This window comes from Mus musculus, chromosome X (genome assembly GCF_000001635.26).
Source record: "Mus musculus strain C57BL/6J chromosome X, GRCm38.p6 C57BL/6J".
Taxonomy (NCBI): domain Eukaryota; kingdom Metazoa; phylum Chordata; class Mammalia; order Rodentia; family Muridae; genus Mus; species Mus musculus.
The window spans coordinates 162,068,273-162,089,081 of NC_000086.7; the positions used below are offsets into that span (position 1 = coordinate 162,068,273).

A 20,809-nucleotide genomic window follows, 5' to 3' on the forward strand; every position below is an offset into this window, starting at 1 on the left:
AATATTATTTTTAAATAGCTTTGTTTTAAATAAGCACATTTCAAAAACCCTTATTTTTAAAACTTAAGAGTGTCCATTTTGAATGTTTATATTCAATACAATACTCAAAGTCTTAGCTAGAGCATAAAAGAAATAAAAAGGATACAAACATGAAAAGTGGTCAAATAATCCTAATATGCTGATGTCATGAACCTATACTTAGAGCTAGTAAACACTTTGAACAAAGTCTCAAGATACAAACTTATAATACAAAAATCAATAGCTTTTCTGCATACTAATAATGATCTTGGTTAAAAGACAAGAAAGGAAGAAAGGAAAGAAAGGAAAGGAAAAAAGAAAGAAGAAAGAAAATAAAGGAAATCTGGAGGGCAGGGGATTTAATTCCTAGGATAAAAGAAACAATAAACTCCCTGTGATATACCTAAGCAGATGAAAGGCTCCCTAATAAAATGTTTAAGTCACAGAAGATGGAAACTAAAGAAGACACTGGAAGATAAAATGTCTCTTATGCTCTTGGATTGGTATAATGAATATGGTGGGAGAAAAAGCAATGTACTGATTTAATGAAACCCCACCAAAATTCCAATGGCATTCTTTACAGTGCTAGAAAAAAAAAAAAACAAGTCTAAAATTCCTATGGAAGCATGAGTGGCCCAAAATAGTCAAACAATCCTAGGAAGAAATGGAGGTAGTCAAAATAGTTGATCCCAAATTACACTACAGAGTCATAGTAACAAAAACAGCATGCAACCATCACAAAAATGAATACAGAGACCAACAGAATAGAGGAGAAGACCCCGACATAAACCTATACAGGTATATCCACCTCATGGCACCAAATGTGTTAGAAACCAATATTGGAAAAAATAAGTCTTTTAACATACCTCTCTTTCTTCGTAGAAACTGATTTAAAATGGATCAAAAACAATACTATAAGACTTGAAACTGCTAGCAGAAAACAGAAAACACATTTCAAAATGCAGGCATAGCCAAAGACTTTCTATAAAGAACTCTAATTGCATAAGGAATAATCCCAAAAATAGACAAATGGGATTGCAGGAAATTAAAAGCTTCTGCACACCAATGAAAAACAATCAGCAGAATGAAGAGAATAGCTAATAAAAAAGTGGGGGGAGGATATCTTGTCACCTATACATTAGATGGATGTTCTATAAAGAACTCCCGTGCTCGCTTCGGCAGCACATATACTAAAATTGGAACGATACAGAGAAGATTAGCATGGCCCCTGCGCAAGGATGACACGCAAATTCGTGAAGCGTTCCATATTTTTAAAGCAATCATCCATCCTGACCAAGTAGGTTTTATTCCAGGAATGCAGGGATGGTTTAATATATGAAAATCCATCAATGTAATCCATTATATAAACAAACTCAAAGACAAAAACCACATGATCATCTCGTTAGATGCAGAAAAAGCATTTGACAAGATTCAACACCCATTCATGATAAAAGTTTTGGAAAGATCAGGAATTCAAGGCCCATACCTAAACATGATAAAAGCAATCTACAGCAAACCAGTAGCCAACATCAAAGTAAATGGAGAAAAGCTGGAAGCAATCCCACTAAAATCAGGGACTAGACAAGGCTGCCCACTTTCTCCCTACCTTTTCAACATAGTACTTGAAGTATTAGCCAGAGCAATTCGACAACAAAAGGAGATCAAGGGGATACAAATTGGAAAAGAGGAAGTCAAAATATCACTTTTTGCAGATGATATGATAGTATATATAAGTGACCCTAAAAATTCTACCAGAGAACTCCTAAACCTGATAAGCAGCTTCAGTGAAGTAGCTGGATATAAAATAAACTCAAACAAGTCAATGGCCTTTCTCTATACAAAGAATAAACAGGCTGAGAAAGAAATTAGGGAAACAACACCCTTCTCAATAGTCACAAATAGTATAAAATATCTTGGCGTAACTCTAACTAAGGAGGTGAAAGATCTGTATGATAAAAACTTCAAATCTCTGAAGAAAGAAATTAAAGAAGATCCCAGAAGATGGAAAGATCTCCCATGCTCATGGATTGGCAGGATCAACATTGTAAAAATGGCTATCTTGCCTAAAGCAATCTACATATTCAATGCAATCCCCATCAAAATTCCAACTCAATTCTTCAACGAATTAGAAGGAGCAATTTGCAAATTCATCTGGAATAACAAAAAACCTAGGATAGCAAAAAGGCTTCTCAAGGATAAAAGAACCTCTGGTGGAATCACCATGCCTGACCTAAAGCTTTACTACAGAGCAATTGTGATAAAAACTGCATGGTACTGGTATAGAAACAGACAAGTAGACCAATGGAATAGAATTGAAGACCCAGAAATGAACCCACACACCTATGGTCACTTGATCTTCGACAAGGGAGCTAAAACCATCCAGTGGAAGAAAGACAGCATTTTCAACAATTGGTGCTGGCACAACTGGTTGTTATCATGTAGAAGAATGCGAATCGATCCATACTTATCTCCTTGTACTAAGGTCAAATCTAAGTGGATCAAAGAACTTCACATAAAACCAGAGACACTGAAACTTATAGAGGAGAAAGTGGGGAAAAGCCTTGAAGATATGGGCACAGGGGAAAAATTCCTGAACAGAACAGCAATGGCATGTGCTGTAAGATCGAGAATTGACAAATGGGACCTAATGAAACTCCAAAGTTTCTGCAAGGCAAAAGACACCGTCAATAAGACAAAAAGACCACCAACAGATTGGAAAAGGATCTTTACCTATCCTAAATCAGATAGGGGGCTAATATCCAACATATATAAAGAACTCAAGAAGGTGGACTTCAGAAAATCAAATAACCCCATTAAAAAATGGGGCTCAGAGCTGAACAAAGAATTCTCACCTGAGGAATACCCGAATGGCAGAGAAGCACCTGAAAAAATGTTCAACATCCTTAATCATCAGGGAAATGCAAATCAAAACAACCCTGAGATTCCACCTCACACCAGTCAGAATGGCTAAGATCAAAAATTCAGGTGACAGCAGATGCTGGCGTGGATGTGGAGAAAGAGGAACACTCCTCCATTGTTGGTGGGATTGCAGGCTTGTACAACCACTCTGGAAATCAGTCTGGCGGTTCCTCAGAAAATTGGACATAGTACTACCGGAGGATCCAGCAATACCTCTCCTGGGCATATATCCAGAAGATGCCCCAACTGGTAAGAAGGACACATGCTCCACTATGTTCATAGCAGCCCTATTTATAATAGCCAGAAGCTGGAAAGAACCCAGATGCCCCTCAACAGAGGAATGGATACAGAAAATGTGGTACATCTACACAATGGAGTACTACTCAGCTATTAAAAAGAATGAATTTATGAAATTCCTAGCCAAATGGATGGACCTGGAGGGCATCATCCTGAGTGAGGTAACACATTCACAAAGGAACTCACATAATATGTACTCACTGATAAGTGGATATTAGCCCCAAACCTAGGATTCCCAAGATATAAGGTACAATTTCCTAAACACATGAAACTCAAGAAGAATGAAGACTGAAGTGTGGACACTATGCCCCTCCTTAGAATTGGGAACAAAACACCCACGGAAGGAGTTACAGAGACAAAGTTTGGAGCTGAGATGAAAGGATGGACCATGTAGAGACTGCCATATCCAGGGATCCACCCCATAATCAGCATCCAAACGCTGACACCACTGCATACACTAGCAAGATTTTATTGAATGGACCCAGATGTAGCTGTCTCTTGTGAGACTATGCCGGGACCTAGCAAACACAGAAGTGGATGCTCACAGTCAGCTAATGGATGGATCACAGGGCTCCCAATGGAGGAGCTAGAGAAAGTATCCAAGGAGCTAAAGGGAACTGCAACCCTATAGGTGGAACAACACTATGAACTAACCAGTACCCCAGAGCTCTTGACTCTAGCTGCATATGTATCAAAAGATGGCCTAGTCGGCCATCACTGGAAAGAGAGGCCCATTGGACACACAAACTTTATATGCCCCAGTACAGGGGAACGCCAGGGCCAAAAAGGGGGAGTGGGTGGGCAGGGGAGTGGGGGTGGGTGGGTATGGGGGACTTTTGGTATAGCATTGGAAATGTAAATGAGCTAAATACCTAATAAAAATGGAAAAAAAAAGATTGACATCTGGCAGAAATACAAAAAAAAAAAAAAAAAGAAATGTAAATAAGTAAAATAAAAAATAAAAAACGGGAGGTGGGGAGCCTTGTTTTCTTGGGCTTCCTCCTAAAATCATGGCAAAAAAAAAAAAAAAAAAAAAACTCCCAAATTAAACACTAAGAATAAGTCATCCAATCAATAAGTAGCTAATAAGTTGAATAGACAGTTTTCAAAAGAAGAAATAAAACTGGCAAATACTCTTGTCTCTAGCTGCATATGTAGCAGAAGATGGCCTAGTCGGCCATCATTGGGAAGAGAGGCCCCTTGGTCTTTATATGCTCCAGTACAGGGGAACACCAGGGCCAAGAAGTGGGAGTGGGTAGAGGAGGGGGGGGAGGGTATAGAGAACTTTTGGGATAGCATTTGAAATGTAAATGAAGAAAATACCTAATAAAAATTGGGAAAAATTAATTAATTAAAAAATATTTGGAAAAGTGTTTAACATCTGTAGCCATCAAGGAAGTGTGATTGTAAACTGCACGGAGTCTCCATCTCAGCCTAGTCAGAAGACAGATGACAACAGATGGCACCAAGGATGTGGGAAAAGAAGAACCGTTATTCACGTCTGTTGGGAAAGTAAACTTGTACTGCACTATGGAAAGTAGTATGGAATTTTCGAAGGAAAAAAAACCCTAAAAATAGAAGTGCCATAGGATGTAGCAGTACCACCCATAGATATATATTCATGGGATTTTACATCAGCATACCACAGACGTGAGTACCTGCATATCCATGTTTATTTCTTCAATTTTCATCATAGCTAAGATATGGAACCAGAATAGATGACATCAAGAATGAATGGATAGAGGAACATGTAGTACACACAATGGAATTTTATTCAGCCACACAGAAAAATGAAATTATGGCTTTTGTAGGCAAATAGATGAGACTAGATATCATGTTAAGAAAAAAAGGTAGCGTCAGAATGACAAATATGGGTTGTCTCTTCTCATATGAAACTCTAGATTATTTAGTACAAGAAAATGGAAAAGGATCATGAGAGGGAGCAAGAGTTCTAAAGGGATGAGGAGGGAGAACAAACAAAGGGAATAAATATATGTGGCAAGAAAGTAGAAAGAGAAACTAATTAGGGGAAGGAAAAGGACCAGTGAAAGGTGGGTAGAAAAAGAAGGAGGAAGAGGAGGAAGAGAAGGAGGAGGAGAAGAAGAAGGCAGTGGGATAGACAAATAAGAACAAAATATAATGATCAGTATGTATAATTATGAAAATATAGCCTTCACAATGAAGCCTATGGCTTTGTATGCTGAGACTAATGTTAATTTAGAAAGTCTTTTGTTGCCCTTTTCCACCCTATTGGCTCATTCAAAATGGGAAAGTTTGAGCTGGGGATAAAGTTCAGAAGCAGAACACTTGAATAGCATGCATGAAGCCCTAGATTCGATTCCAAGTACCACAAAAAAGAGCCAAAATAAACGAGAAGGCTTGATGAAGAGAGGTCCAACCCGCAGACACCCCTGCTCCCAGACATGGTGGCTCTAAGGTCTAACCTAGTCAGCTGGCCTCCTCAGAGCTGTGGTTGACTATAGTCTCTGCACACAGTCTCCAATGCACAGACATACAATAGACATATACAAACCAAAGTAAACAAATACAGAGCTGAACAAGAAGAAAGGCAGGAAATAAAAATGCTCAACCAAACCAAAAGTCAACCAAAAAAGCTAAATAAAAAGATAAACTTCTAGGAGAGTCATCAGAGGAGGGAGGGGGAAAGAAAGGGAGGGAGGGAAGGAGGGAGGGAGGGAGGTGAGGAAGAGACTAAACTCCACTGAAAATGTGAAGCGCTTCAGTGCCTCAGAGTTTCATCCATTCAGTGTGGGTTGCAGGATCCTCCTTGGGTGCCTGAAATTCAAAAAGGTAGGGATCTGGCAAAATAAGAGTATATTTCACAACTCTGTCTTTGTTCCTTCCTTTTTCCTTCCTTCCTTCCCTCTTCCTCCTCCTGCCCTTTTTTGAGATAGGGTCTCATTGGCACATGCTGGCCTCAATCTATCTATGTATCTGAGAAGAGCCTTAAGCTCCTGATTCTCCTGCTTCTGGCCCCTGAGTGTTGGATTACAGGGATACACTACCATGCCCAATTCATGCAGTGCTAGATGATTGAACCTGAGCCTTTTGAGTGATAGACACACACTCTCCTAACTGGCTCTCACCCCCAGCTTGTATCTTGTAGGTTGCCAGCAGCAATCACATAGGATTGAACACATGAAAGGGGAACTACAAATGGCCAAAATGTGATCTGAAATGGAAGTGCAAGAGAGGCTGTCTCCATATTATACCTTGACTTCTTGGACAATAGTTTTACCAGAGAAGCAAAGACTTGGGCCCAAAAAGGTAAACCACTGTCTCCATAGTGGCTTATGTGAAAGATTGTGAAACAGAAAGTGTGGGATCAGGATGTTCTAACTTGGATAATTATAGAGGAAAAGGTGGAAGGGAAGCCCTAGCACACACTGTTCGATTCCACTCTGAATCTTTACATGTATGTCCCAAGGAGTGTCACTCAACTGCCTTACATCTCTAGCTCAAACATAGGAATAAGAAGATGGCTACCTCATGAGTTCATGTGAGGACTGAGTGAAATAACACCCATAAAATGCCAATTTCATGTGCACCCATCAGCCCTCCCAAGCACAGCGGTATAGACCAGGTTTTTGCATCTCTCAAGTGAGCACAAGGAACCTTAGATCACCTGTGTGCAAATTCTTTTTAAAAACCCAGAGAACTCATTCTTAATACAAAACTCTTGGGTGTGATTCCAGCACTGCCAAGGGATCAGATGAAAGGGGTGGTTTTCTGGTTAAAGGAAAAGATTCCTCCCAAGCTCCTCCCTCACTTTAATGAAGACGCCAGAACACCTAGAACAGGTGAGGCCAAATTGGAAAAAAAATGCCTGCCAGATGCATATTCTGTCACTGCTTCCCTGGTCCAAAAATACTACTAGTAATTGTCTTCATCCAACCCCTCTGAAATGATCCAAATTTGCCTCTCAGAGTCATGTACTTGTATTCTCAAGAGAAATGCAAACCACCTACACTTCTACAAAACTCATCTCTGAGAAAGCTCAGAGAAGACTGACCATGTAGCTCATTGGACAGAGTGACTGGCTAGCATGTATGAAGCCCAGGTTCATATTTCCAGCCTTGTTTAAATCAGGCAGTGTTTGGGAGGAAGAGGCAAGAAGTTCAGAAGTTCACAAACTTTAAGGCTATCCTTGCTTAGGTAGAGATATTCAGGCTAGCACAATGAGATTCTGTGTTGGATAAGAGGAGGAGGAGGAGGAAGAAGAGGAGGAGGAGGAAAAGGAGGAAGAGGAAGAGAAAGAAGAAGAAGAAGAAGAAGAAGAAGAAGAAGAAGAAGAAGAAGAAGAAGAAGAAGAAGAAGAAGAAGAAGAAGAATCACCAGCAAACAAACTAATGTCCACAGAAGCCCTACTAACATTATAGTAACCCTGAACCAGAAAATTTCCAAATGCCCAAGGACAGCAGACAGGATGGCCTGTGTTCTTATGCACCGCAACAACAATGACTCTGACAAAGAGAACTCTGAACTAAGTCCAAAAGGGCACGTGCTGTGCCGTCGTATGATGTGTTTGAAAATAAGAAAATGAATCTATGGGTTTAAAAGTTAAGAGAATGACCTTTGTTATATGCTGGGGGTAAACAAAATCCGCCAAGTTGTCCTTTCATTTTGCTGCACTTTTTGCATGGATCCTAAGCTTGAATTTTTAGGTGTGAGCTGGGCCTTTCATGGCTGAGCCATCTCTCCAGCCATTAAGCTAGCATTTTAAAAGTGCATTACAAAAGAATTTTTGGTGAGGCATGGCTATGACAGTAACTGGGACCTCAGGTGGCAATCCTTGATTTGAAAGTTTTCAGTAACCAGTGTCCCCCAGAGAGAGAATGTCACTCTCTCATAACACATTTCTGGGACCAGCTAAGACTGGGTGGAAAGTCTTCCTTTCAGGTCTTCCCATCTATGGCTAAAACTGCTAGAGACACCTCAAACGGCAAGAGAAAAGCTTGAATGTATCTGTTATTGATAGCAAGCAGCTTTTTATTTTGAATGACATGATGAGTTCATTCCTTGTCCTTTTTTCAAAAACCACTAGCAACAGTTATATGGAGAAAAGCAGCAGTGCGTACGGCAGACAGAAGAACTCCACACTGTGCTTGCAGAGCTCACTGCTTTGGCTTCTTCTCCTTATTATGGGAGATCACTGAGTATACTTCAAACACACCTAACCTAAGCAGAAACACACCATCCCCAAATCTCCCTGGGTGGCAGGGGGTAGGCAGAGGGATCTAAATCAACACAGTGATGTATTAATGTGTTCAAATCCACAAACTGGTTCTTTTTCACCAAGAGTCTGTAAGTATATTGTACATGCATTGAATTGACTACAGTTTTAAATAGCACATTAATCAAGTCAAAGACTTTGGCTCCTACTAATTATATGATATTTCTTTTTCCAACCCCCCCCCCCCATTTCACCTGTATATTGCAAATCTGATTATCTGATTCTTTCTGATTAAGGAAAGAAATCCCCATTTGACTTTTTGTTCCTTCTTTTTTTTTCTTTCTAGGTTACTCTATTATCGGTTAAGGGCTGATTAAAAAATAGTGAAATGGTAATTAATTTAGTTTTTAAAACTTATACCTAGGGAAATACCTTTAAGTGAGAAAATGTAGGTTCTAAAAACATGTTCAGTTATAACTGATGAGATTATAATTTGGAAGATTGGAAAACTAAACTGCTATTAAAAATCCAATTTTGAGCACTAGAAAGGCTGATGACACTCATCAACAGCTCCCTACCTACAATAAAAACTCCAGAGATAATATGAAGCACAGCAACCTTGAGATCATGTGACATTCATTTGTTCCTCTTGAGGGCACACCAAGAGAAAATATGGTTGGAGAAGTCATCTCCTGCACACAGTAAGTAAAATATGCACTTGCCCATCTTCTTTTGTGATGTAAAGGAAAGAAAAGGCCATCTCAGTGCAGTCCTCTTCACTAATTAGGAACACGAAATTAACAGGGAAGACAAGACAAATTAGGAAAACAAATAGTAAGCAGAAAGCACAACAAAATAGGAGTCCAGTTGAAGATGCAGGACCATTCTTGCTGCATCTGAGGACCAGGAACCTGAAGCTTTTAAAGGGTCTGCTAAGTGCTAATATCCTATGATAAACACCCGAACACAACAGTTGACAAAATGAGATCCTTTCCTCCTTGGGGACCACAGTACACTAACAGGAGCCTAACATGGACATCTAAAGCATATGTCCGAGTACAAATCTAGTTCTCATTAGATAACTATGTATGGAATTCAGGGGTCAGAACATAGAGGGGTTTTTTAAATCAATAAATCAAACACATGAAACAGGCTTCCATCACCTCTAAAGGTATAGCCATTAGCATAAAGGTTGGATGTATGTGTTGGCCAGGGCAGGAAGGTCTGTGTTTCTGGACTGTAGCAAGATCTCACTTTGAAGCTGGCCTCTGTCTTTAATACTAACTCTGGGGTTGGGAGGCCGAGGCAGGCAGGTCTCGGAGGTTTAGAGGGGAGCCTGGTTTATATAATGAGCTCCAAACCAACCACAGCAAAAGCATGAGACCCTGTGCCAAAAATTAAAACAAAAGCAAGCAAAATAAAACAGAAAACCAATTCAAACACAGAAACCTTGAGGTAATAACAAAGAAAGGGAGGTTAGTGGTCTGGCAATAGGTAAGAGATCTCTTGCCAGTGCCTGTTGCTCCATGATGCAACTGGGCTAGTCAACCATCTAGCAAGGAACTTTCTGTTCCCCCTTTCCATTTCCTTGCTGACAGGATTACAATAAGATTATTTTCAGGCTTTTTCTTTCCACTAAGAGGTACTTGACTGCCCCAACTCTGGCCAACTCCTTCCACTCAGACCCTGCCTAATACACACAGATATCTAACTTTTGCATCCAATGATCAGGTACTAATGCAATTTCATTACTTAAAGCTTACCTGGGACGTTGCCTCGTTCATCATCTCATTCTTATACTGTGTGCACCAATATCCTTTCTAACACCCTCATATGGAGACATTCCTTAAAACACCTGAGAACAACAAATTGGATTTTTCCAGACTTCCCCATCTGTTTTCCAACCATTTCCATATGGCATCTCTATCTCCCACACTCTAGTTTCTCCTTTCTGCCCCATGCCTGCTTTTCTCTCTCTCTCTGTCTCTCTGTCTCTCTGTCTCTCTGTCTCTCTCTCCCTGCTTCTCTCTCTCTCTCCCCCCCCCACCTCTCTCTCTCTCCCTCTCCCTCCCCCACTCTCCTCTTTCTCCTCTCTTGCCTCCACCCAGGTCAAGGAGGTAAATATTATGCCTGCTAAGGCAGGAGGATAAAACTTTATTTAGTTTCCTAGCAAATATATGATTACCCACACAATAACCACATCTGTGCTCTGCTTGCATTTGGAGGGAGGCACGTACACATGGATGTATATCAATCTGCAGGGCAAGCTTAAACACCCAGTGTAGGAGCTAATCACCATATGCTAGACATTCAAATGTAGTCAGCTAATGAGGACAGTCCATAGAGGAGAGAAAAGACCTGCAGAATGTCGATCTCCAGAGGGCCAGAAGGATGAAGCCAGGGAAGCATACAGCACAGTTGAAAGTCTCTCAGGAAACCTGTATGAAGCAGCCTAGGCATGGTGAGTATTATACATGATAAAGGAGACTCACACAGTGATGAATCTGATGATTTAAAAATCAGACAAGGCAAACAGCAGTTGCTGCACATAAAAAAAATGTAAAAATGCAGAAAACAAAACCAAAACAGTCTGTTCCAAGAGAAAGAAAACACTCTCCATTTGGGGCATGGGGAATTTGTGTTTTCCCAGCAGAGCAGCTTCTGCTGAGGCGCATGCAACCTCCTCTTCCACCTTCTCCTCCAGCAATCTGAAAAATTAGCCAAGTACAATTTTATGTTTTCTTTCTCTTTACAAATACCATTGCAAGTATTGACAAAGACCAACCCCAGTCCTATCTCAGCCCTGATCCAAGGGCACAAAGAGGCAGTCCTTTCCCTTTATATAGTCTGCTGTCATCTTGCCCATATATGACACACATACAAAAGAAAAGAAAAGAAAAGAAAAGAAAAGAAAAGAAAAGAAAAGAAAAGAAAAGGAAAGGAAAGGAAAGGAAAGGAAAAGGAAAAGGAAAAGGAAAAGGAAAAGGAAAAGGAAAAGGAAAAGGAAAGGAAAGGAAAGGAAAAGAAAAGAAAAGAAAAGAAAAGAAAAGAAAAAGAAAAGAAATCACAATCCAGACCTCGAAAGTGTGCCTTTAATTCTTTTCATGTCTGTTGCTTGGGAACATTTGCAAGGAGTTTTATGAGCCAAGCAGCCAAACTCATCAAGTATTTACCCCACAGCACCAACCATACTTTCTCTCAAATCATCCAAAAGTCTCTTAATCTCTAGTCAAGCTCAGCAACCTCAAAGCACTACAGTCCACAAGTAGAGCCATTTAATGAATGGAGTCAATGAACTGCAGTCATCCAACTGACATAGGAGTCCCTTTTGACCCCTTAACAGCTTTCCCCACCCCAAGGAAGATGCACATGTGTGTCACTGACCTCCTAGCACATTCTGCTTGAGAACTCTCATTTTCTGTTCTACATCTTTTCTCCCAGGAATTGAAGGCATTTTGCAGATAATACAAGTGGGCAGCAGTGGTACATGCCCTTAATCCCAGCCCTTGGGAAGCAGAGGCAGGAAGACCTCTGTGATTTTGAGGCCAGCCTGGTCTACAGACTGAGTTCCAGGATAGCTACACACCAAGAAAACCTGTCACAAACAAAACAAAACAAAACAAAACAAACAAAATAACCAACAATACAAGTGTTCATGTATTGCTAGCTGGATCATAAGAGACGTCGGCATTTTCCTGCTGTGGGCTCTCCCCTTCTGTAGCATTTGCCACAGAACACTACTACCATAACCTGGCTTGCTCTCATCTCAAAGTAGACTCTGCTCTATATGGGAGCCAGAGATACGGTGCTCTAGTATTTTTTTTCTATAATTTCTCATAAAGGATGACAATAGGAAGAGACAGGCAAGATGATGGTTCTAGCTGTGCACAACAGTGCGCTATTTCCCGTGAAACACTTAGCTGGCATCTTCCAAGGTATTCTTTGCCTGCGGCTGCTGGCACTAACCCTAGAAATCAACAGAAACATCTCTTCTCATCATCTTCATTTTCCTTCTTTGGCCTCAATGCAAGAGTACTTCAGAAATGGGAGCCTCTGTCTTCACTTAGTATAGACGGAAGGTTGTGTTAGATGGAGCCTCTTCTTAGGGCCTGCCATTCTAGGACAGGCTCACTCGTGGTGGCTTCTCATGTCCAGCACTGGCTTCTCCCCTAAACCACCCTGAACGCCACATGCAAATCACTCACCTGTGTACTAGCTGCTCTCTTAAGTCAACAAGCAGCGTCAACTGTGCTCATGCACAGGTCTAAAGTGGCCACTGAGCCATCATCTTAATTCCTGAGAGCTCTCAGTGTTCTTTGGAACTACATCCTTGCTTCAGGAAAGCAAGAGGTAAAAATCTGAAAAGTCGGAGACCTCAAAAGGTCCCTGTAACCCTAAGAGTGCCCATTTCAATGGGCTCTTTTTATCTGTCCCTTCTCAAATGTGAGCCACCTAAGAAATATCAATGTCCTATGGTAATATTTCTAATTAGATCACCAAACTACTTTCATCTCTGAAAGGTAATGACTGAGGGCTAGTAGGATGTCTAAGTGAGAATAGGTGCTTGTCGTCAAGTCTGAAATCCTGAGTTTGATCCCCAGCATCCACATGATGGAAGGAGAGAGCCAATTCCTGCAAGGTGTCCTCTGACCTCCACACGCATGCCATGTCTACATGCCTTCATGCACCTGCATGTGTACACAACACACAAACAAACATTTAATTAAAAATCAACTCTTGTAGAAGTATTAAGATAATAACATACTTTGCAGTTCTGGAGCTTTTTACAGGCCCGTTTCCCCACACCAACATTCTTCAATCCTCTTAACTTTTAGTTCTTTGAAATCAGCAGTTCTCAATCTGTAGGTCATGAACCCTTGGTTTGGGGGTTCAAGGGATCTTTTCATAGGTGTTGCATATCATTATGATTCATGACAGTAGCAAAATTACAGTTATGAAGTAACAACAAAAATAATTTTATAGTTGAGGCTCACCACAACAGGAGGAACTGTAGTAAAGGGTCACAGCCTTAGGAAAGCTGAGAAACGCTGGTCTAAATGGTCATCACTCAGTGAGCATGACTTTATAAGCTGTTGTCTAACATTTAATTTCTGCCAGTCTAATTTGTTAAATGAATCTATATAATCGATATAAGGCTAAGATGCTAACGGGCAAGAAGCAAATACAGGAGCACTGTAAAGTTACTGCATTGCAAACTCCACTATGCCATGTGTATTGGGCAGTCCATATGATTCCTGCTTCATGTGCAGCAGCCCAAGTTGTTCATAACACATGGTGAGCCTCCCGCTTTAGCCTCCCATGGGCTGGGATTACTGGCATGAGCCACCACATCTAGCACTTTTTCTTCTTCATTTATGTTTATTCATCTTCTTTATTTAAGTTCTGGTAAGATCTAAGAGCTCCTTCTCCCACGCCTATAAATTGAGACTGAAACAAAGTCTAAACAAATGAAAGGATACTATGAATTACACAAGCGCTTACTCATCTACTAGCTGTGAGACTGCACATACAACTTACTTCCTGGAGCTTTGGATTCCTCAATGGTAAGCTGGAGATAAAACGTAGGTTTTTAATCTATCAGACTGTGGTGAGAATGAAACACCACTATATACTCACATGTCTGAAACTGAGCCAGTCGTGTATTTCCTAAGTCTTCTGTTGATGTTAGTACACATTAGCTGTTAGCCATACGGTAGCATAGCAAGCAAGTTTCACCAAGCTCATAATGGACAGAACAGCAGAGTGCCACACTGCCTAGATAAGAACCCTGAGTTCCCCTGGCTCCACATTTACTAGCTATATGACTGTTTTAGATGAATTCTTCAGAGACTCAAGACATTCCTCTGAAAATAAGGAAACTATTACTCGGGTGTCAGCGCTGTTGTGGGAAACATACATGTAAAACTCAGAGCTATACATGAACATTGTAAGCATGCAATACATGTTGGCCGACTTTTAATTATGGTATGAACTGAGTTTGTAAATGATGATTAAATGACCACAGATTTGTTCTCTGTATTCACATCCTTAGCTTCACTGCAGATCTACCATCAACGGTGGAGTCTATCCCTCCACTCCTTGAATCTGAGCTGGCCATGTGGCCTATTGGGAATAAATAGCAAACATGACACATGCCAAGGTATGGAAAATGCTTGAAAACTGGAGCTGTCTTGTGTTTCTGTTCTCGGGAACATGTCTGCATTGTGGGTGTTCCCAAGTTATTCTGTTAGAGCCTCACAAGCCATATGGAAGAAAATTAAGGCACATAATAAGCCAACAGTCCTAACCTGACAAAAATTTTACCAACAGTTAGTACATGAACCAGGAGCAAGCCAAATTCTCTGCTGACCACAGATTCATGAGCCAAATAGAAATTTAATAAACCAATGAACCAATCCAGAGAAAAGCTGCCCAGGTGACTACAGAATTATGATGCAAGTCCTCGGTTATTGTTTTAAGCCACTGAGTTTGGGGTAATCTTCTGATCCTAACTGCCAGGTATATATGGCCAAAAATGGATGCTGTGAGCCATTTAAAATTAACTCCTCTATTGTCCTACCCTCTCCTCCCTTCTCCTCTCCACTCCTCTCTCTCCCTCTCCCCTGCTCTGGATGACAAGTTTCCAAAGAGAGCAATCTTTCCTTAAGCAATTTGTATTGAAAACAGCTTAACAGGAAAAGCTTCTTGGTATGATTATAGCCAAACAGATGGAATCGAAAAGTTGGAACTTACTACAGAGAAAAATTTGTGGGTGGAAGGGACAATACAGTATGAAAGAGAAAGCTGTCATGGTGGCTCAGTGAGTAACAGCAACTGCCTCACAAGCCTGACGATCTGACTGTAATCCCAGGAATCCATGGTAGAGAAACTCTGCTTCTGAATGCTGTACTTTAACCTCCATATATAAGCCACTATTGCACACAGACACACACACACACACAGAGGGGGGGGGAGGGGGAGAGGGGGAGGGGGAGAGGAGGGATGGTGAAATAATCGCAAGCCTAGAATTTGTTGTTGATTAGGACAAGAAGCTGGAACTACCTCAAAGCCACTTCCCATCAAAAGTTCTCCATTTTTCTCACTGACATCATTCGCTTGACTTTTGATACCGGTATTGTGTATTTAGGCATTGGGCTATTATGATCTAACACATCCACATTATCATATCCATGTGAATCTTCTCTACCAAATAAAACCACTACATTCTTTGAAGGTAAGAACGTCTTTCAGTCCCTCTCAGTGCCTACTTAAGTGTTCAGCACATAGGCATTGATGAGAAACACTATTAGGAGCTGGGGTAACGGTAGACGGTAGCATGATAGCCTGAGTTCAGATCTCCAATACTGACATAAAGCCAAATGTAGTAGTATAGATTTGCAATCCCAGCACTCCTAATATCAAGATGGGAACCAGAGACCTGGAAGCTCCCAGACCATCTAGTCTGATGTATCCAGCAGCAAACAGCAAGAGGCTGCCCCAAACAAGATGGAAGTCAAGGACTTTGACCTCCATGTGCATGTCATGGTACATGTGTGCCTTCATTTGCACATATGAACACATACACACATACACACCAAGGTGGGGAGAACATTACCAAAGTGCATAAATTAAGTCATGAGTTCTTTAGAAATGCAGTGGCCGTTTTATGAAAGAACCCCCCAAGTGTGGGTGAATACATATCAAACTCCCCAAAATGGGCATAAATATATATTTTGTGCTCATTGTGCTCATTGAGAGGCAGCAGAGCAAAAGCTCTGAGAGCATAAATTCTAAGGTCACACCCCCTAGGTGTGACCTCCCAAACTATGAATTGTGTTGCAGCTTCCTCATCTGTAGCTCCAAATCACGGAAGTAGCTTCCTTGGGTGCTATGAGTATGAACTGATACAAGAAATGTAGCTCACTAGGGCCATAGACTAAAACACAAGTCGGCAATAAGAAGAAACAAATTGTGCTCAGTGAAAGAAGCCACTCACAAAAGAATGTACGAATATTCTCTACCACTTGTATGAGACTCCAAAACAGGCATACTCAGAGGGACAAAAGGAAATCAATGTTTGCCTGGGGCTCGTAGTAGGAGTGGAGATTAGTTGTAGGTGGATGTGAGCAATGGTCTAACAGCTTTGGAAATTTACTTTCAAACTCATTGAACGCTCGCTTGCAGCAGATAAGCATCATGGGATGCAAATTATTACACGTTAATACAACTGTTTTTTTTTTTTTGAAATCTGTGAAGGGCTTAGAGAATGGTGTCTAGCCCAGAATCAGCACTGGGTAAATGCTTATTTAAAATATCTAAGCACTTTCCTTGAAATATCTGGGCATAGCAGTGGACTCGGGATGCTGAGCCACCCCTCTCTTTATCCCACCTCCTCTCCTACCCTAGGGATTAAAAGCAGGAATCTTCTTCCTATGAGTCCAGGATGCTGCTAAGCCAGCCATATGTGTCTCCTTGGCTGCTACTGTTCCTCCCACTGCCAGAACTCTCCACAGTCTATTAAATGCCTCTTGTTTATGTAGTTCATGATGCCAATCTGTATTTTATTATATGAAGCCAACTGCTCTTATGCAAGTTTCTTGGGGGAGGAGGAGGGATGGGAAGGGGATGTTCAGAGGAGGAGGAGATCCCACTACTGAGGGAGGGAGATTCCTTCCAACCATGACTCCAAAAAAAAAAAAAAAAAAAAAAAACACAGCTGTGATTACTCATAAAGGCCCACACACCCTGTCCTTGACAAATGTCATGCCACAGGGTAGCTCCGGCTCTCCTCAAAGTCTGGACACCAACACTCTTGGCACGAAAGAAGGGAAAGACTAGAGAGGGAGAAAGAGGAAGGAAAGTAAGGTGAGAAAGCCAAACAATTAGTTTGAAATAGACAGATAGCAAGGCCGTAGCACCTATGATCTATGATGCAGGAAGAGGGAGGAAGGATTTAAATTGCAAGAAGTCCCTGGAACCAGAGTGTCAAGCACAAGCACACAGGCTTGTAAACTTGTGGCTTTCACATCTTGCCCCAAGCCATCTGCAAGGAGTTCTCAGACCTTCAGTGAACTCATCACCCCGCCCTGTTTTATCTCCTGGCCTTCATTAAGATTTGGCTCATGCATTCAGTTCCCATCAGGTCATGTGCTCAGTTGCTCACCATCTCCCACATTAATGTGATGGAGTCTATCCTTCCAGTCATTTAAATGCATCCCACCACTTTTTTTTTGGAGAGCAAAAGAAACATGACTCCACCTCCTCGAAGTCTCCTCAGACTTGGCAAAATGAAGATCTGGAGTCCTGCCCAGACCTAGTAAAAGCAGCCCACTTCTCCCATTCAGTGTCAGTAATTTATGCATGCAATCATTTGAAGGTTATTTGTTGAGCATTCACACATAACAGAGCCTGGGTTCCATACTTTAGCAGTGCTTTTCAAACTTAAGCATGTGTGAGGGTCACCTGGAGAAACACTAAAATGCAAAATCCTGGTGGAGACAGCCTCAGGTGGCTGATAATCAATTACTGGACCTACACAAACACAAAGAACACCAGGATGAAATCCTGTGAAATGTGTTAAGTCCTAGCCCCAGGAGGTACCCAGACAGTAAGGATGGTAACTGGGAGGAAATGCTGGACTAAAGTGAACTGTGTGGATATATGTACACATTTATAGCTATAGCCACTATGTCCTAGGCATTCTGGCATTCACTGAAGTGAGGGAGGAAGAACCACACTCATTTATTTTTAAGACCTAATTCAGTGCTTGATACAGTAGATGCTCATTCTGAATGAATGAATGAATGAATGAATACAAGTACAAGCATTTGTCTATTAAATCATTTATAATAAAGTTTCGTATCTAGTTTACACATTTATCTGCCTCTTCGAAACTCAATGAGCTGGCTGGGTGTGGCGGCACATACCTATAATCTCAGGATCTCAAGTTGTAGAGGCAAAAGGATCATGAATTCAAAGGCAACCTTGACTAAGTAGTGAGTTCAATGTCAGCCTAGTCTACATGAGACCCTGTCTCAAAACAATAGAATTCCTCAGTGAGTCACCAAGTCCTGAAGAGCACAAAGACTACTCCAGACCTAACATGGATTTGTGCTAGAGCCTACAATGGATATGATGTGTGTCTCCTGCCCTTAGAAAGTAGAAAGTCTGAGGCTTCTCTATGCAGGATGGCCTCCCAACGTTCAGTGAGTAACTTGGCAGAGAGTCATTGTCTTGAATGTCTCAGTCTTTGGCTCTGAATTCTAATTTCCTGACTTGTTAGAGGTAAGCTACTTCTCTGTGATACTGTTTCTTTACCTCTGACATGAGGCTAATAGAGCAGCCCATATTAGAGGGTTAGAGAGAAGGCTAAGTGACCTCACCTATGTGATACACCTCCAGCTGCACATTTTCTAGACAATAAATGAACTAGAAGCTTTCCTTCTTTTTATTGCCATCATCATCATCATCACTGTCTTCATTATCAACTGACTCCCTGGCATGAGCTGCATCAGCTTATAAAGCATTGAGCTGGTAAATGAGATTAGGAAAACAGGCCTCTTGGGCCTCCCTCCACGGGCTCAGCCAGGCCTTCTTGCTGCCTTCCTCCATGTTTGTTTGGGTTTTTTCCTTTCTCCCCTAGTCTGTTCCCGTAATAACTTCTTGAAACTTGCAGCCCGTTTACAAATCAAGGCCATTGCTGTGATGGCTGTGGTCCAGGCCAAAGCTGGCAGAACCGGGAAAGACAGGCCCCTCTCATTCAGCCATACACAGCCTACTTGTCACCCTTTTGGAAACCAGTGACTCAGATGTAACTCTCCTGCAAGGTAGCAGCTGGTGGGCTTTGGCACAGCACATAAAAGGAACACATTCTCTCACCCAGTGACCCAGAGCGCCAAGGAGAAGTCTTAATGGAGCTCTCATTCATGCTTTAGCCTAATTAAAATGGCATTATCAGTTTCAATAGCAGGTTGCTTCTGCCAGCTGCAACGGCTTCACTTCTCTGGGGCATTCATTTCTTGTCTCAGTCAACAGATCCTCAATATGGAGCCGAGGAGCACTGGAGGATTTCAGTTCTGCTTCCTCTCTTCCCTGTCCCAATTGAGATTTCAGGTTGGAAGAATGCTTGGCCATCTTTGTTTATCTAAGCAGGTTCAGACTACTCGACATAGGCACAATCTCTATACACTCACAGTGCAAATCCCCATGGGTCCACACATGGACTTCATTTTCACATTGACCATGATCGTCCCAAGGCCAGGAGCCCATTTTCTGTACAAATGGAGAGATCCTCAGCCTGCCCAACTCAAAACTAAAAAGAGTTCCAGTCTCTGGCAGGCTGAGACCAGAGGTAACAAAATGTAACTCACATCTTCTCTACAAGTGCTACATTCTTAACTTCTCAGGAAGTAGCTCTCTGTTTGCCTCTCCCAGGAATTCTGGGACTAGCTCAGATTCGTCTGCTCTGGCTACCAGCTGAACATGACTGTATAGTCTGTGATACGAGAACCCTTGAATTATACTGGGTTTGTGCGCATGTGTATAGTCCTGGGCCTTGGGAGGCGGAAGCAAAAGGATCACGGTGAGTTCAAGGTCAGCTTGTTCTACATAGAGAGATCTGGGTCAACCAGGGTTACATAGACAGACTGTCTCAAAAGGTCAAAAACGAAACAAACAAACAAAGAACCCCTTTGTAGAAACATGGTATCACTTAAGGAAGTGTTCCTCTCCTACAGCAAGGAAAGCAGCTAAATTCCCAGTCCATGCTTTACAAAAACACAGCAACAGTGCTTTCAAACGATTTGTGAAGGGCAGTAAAAGACAACAGAAGAATAAATTATACCTCAGATAATCTATCACAGTGACCTCTAATCTTTTTCTGTCACACTGTGACATTTATTTATTTAATTTATTTGCTAATATGTTTATCACACCTCTCAAATAGTAAAGCTCTCACATATGGCATCCTGGACGTGGGGATGAGCTTTGGGACCACAAGTCCCTTCCTTTGTCTGAGTGCCCATTGTCTAAGTGTGACTGAAGGTCTCCAACACAGGATGAGCTGGGAAACACGTGGTAGTAGAGATTATGATGGTGGGCTTGGAAAGCTGTTGCTCTGACAATTAGTCTTTAGAAACTCCTTCCTGGCTTCAGTATTCCAAGCCTTTTCATATATATATGTGTGTGTGTGTGTGTGTGTGTGTGTGTGTGTGTGTGTGTATGTATATATTTAAGCCTTCCAAAACCTTTGGTTCCCTGCTCACTGTAGCTGTAAGATGTGGTAAATCTTCATTTCCAACTTTATGAGAATCACCAGAAGACCACAACACTGGTTGTGCACATGAGGGCATTTTCAAAATGAGGTAACCGAGATGGGAATTA

General features: G+C 41.5%; 1 protein-coding gene and 1 non-coding gene across 3 annotated transcripts in view; one reads left to right on the forward strand and one right to left on the reverse strand.

The window, feature by feature from the left end:
* The window catches only part of Nhs (NHS actin remodeling regulator), a 326,152-nt gene that overhangs the window by 234,983 nt on the left and 70,360 nt on the right, over positions 1–20,809 (reverse strand). The gene's annotated exons all lie outside the window — the stretch shown is intronic.
* Positions 1,185–1,291, forward strand: Gm26317. Its single transcript, XR_003953240.1, has one exon. It is a non-coding gene; the product is annotated as a U6 spliceosomal RNA (small nuclear RNA).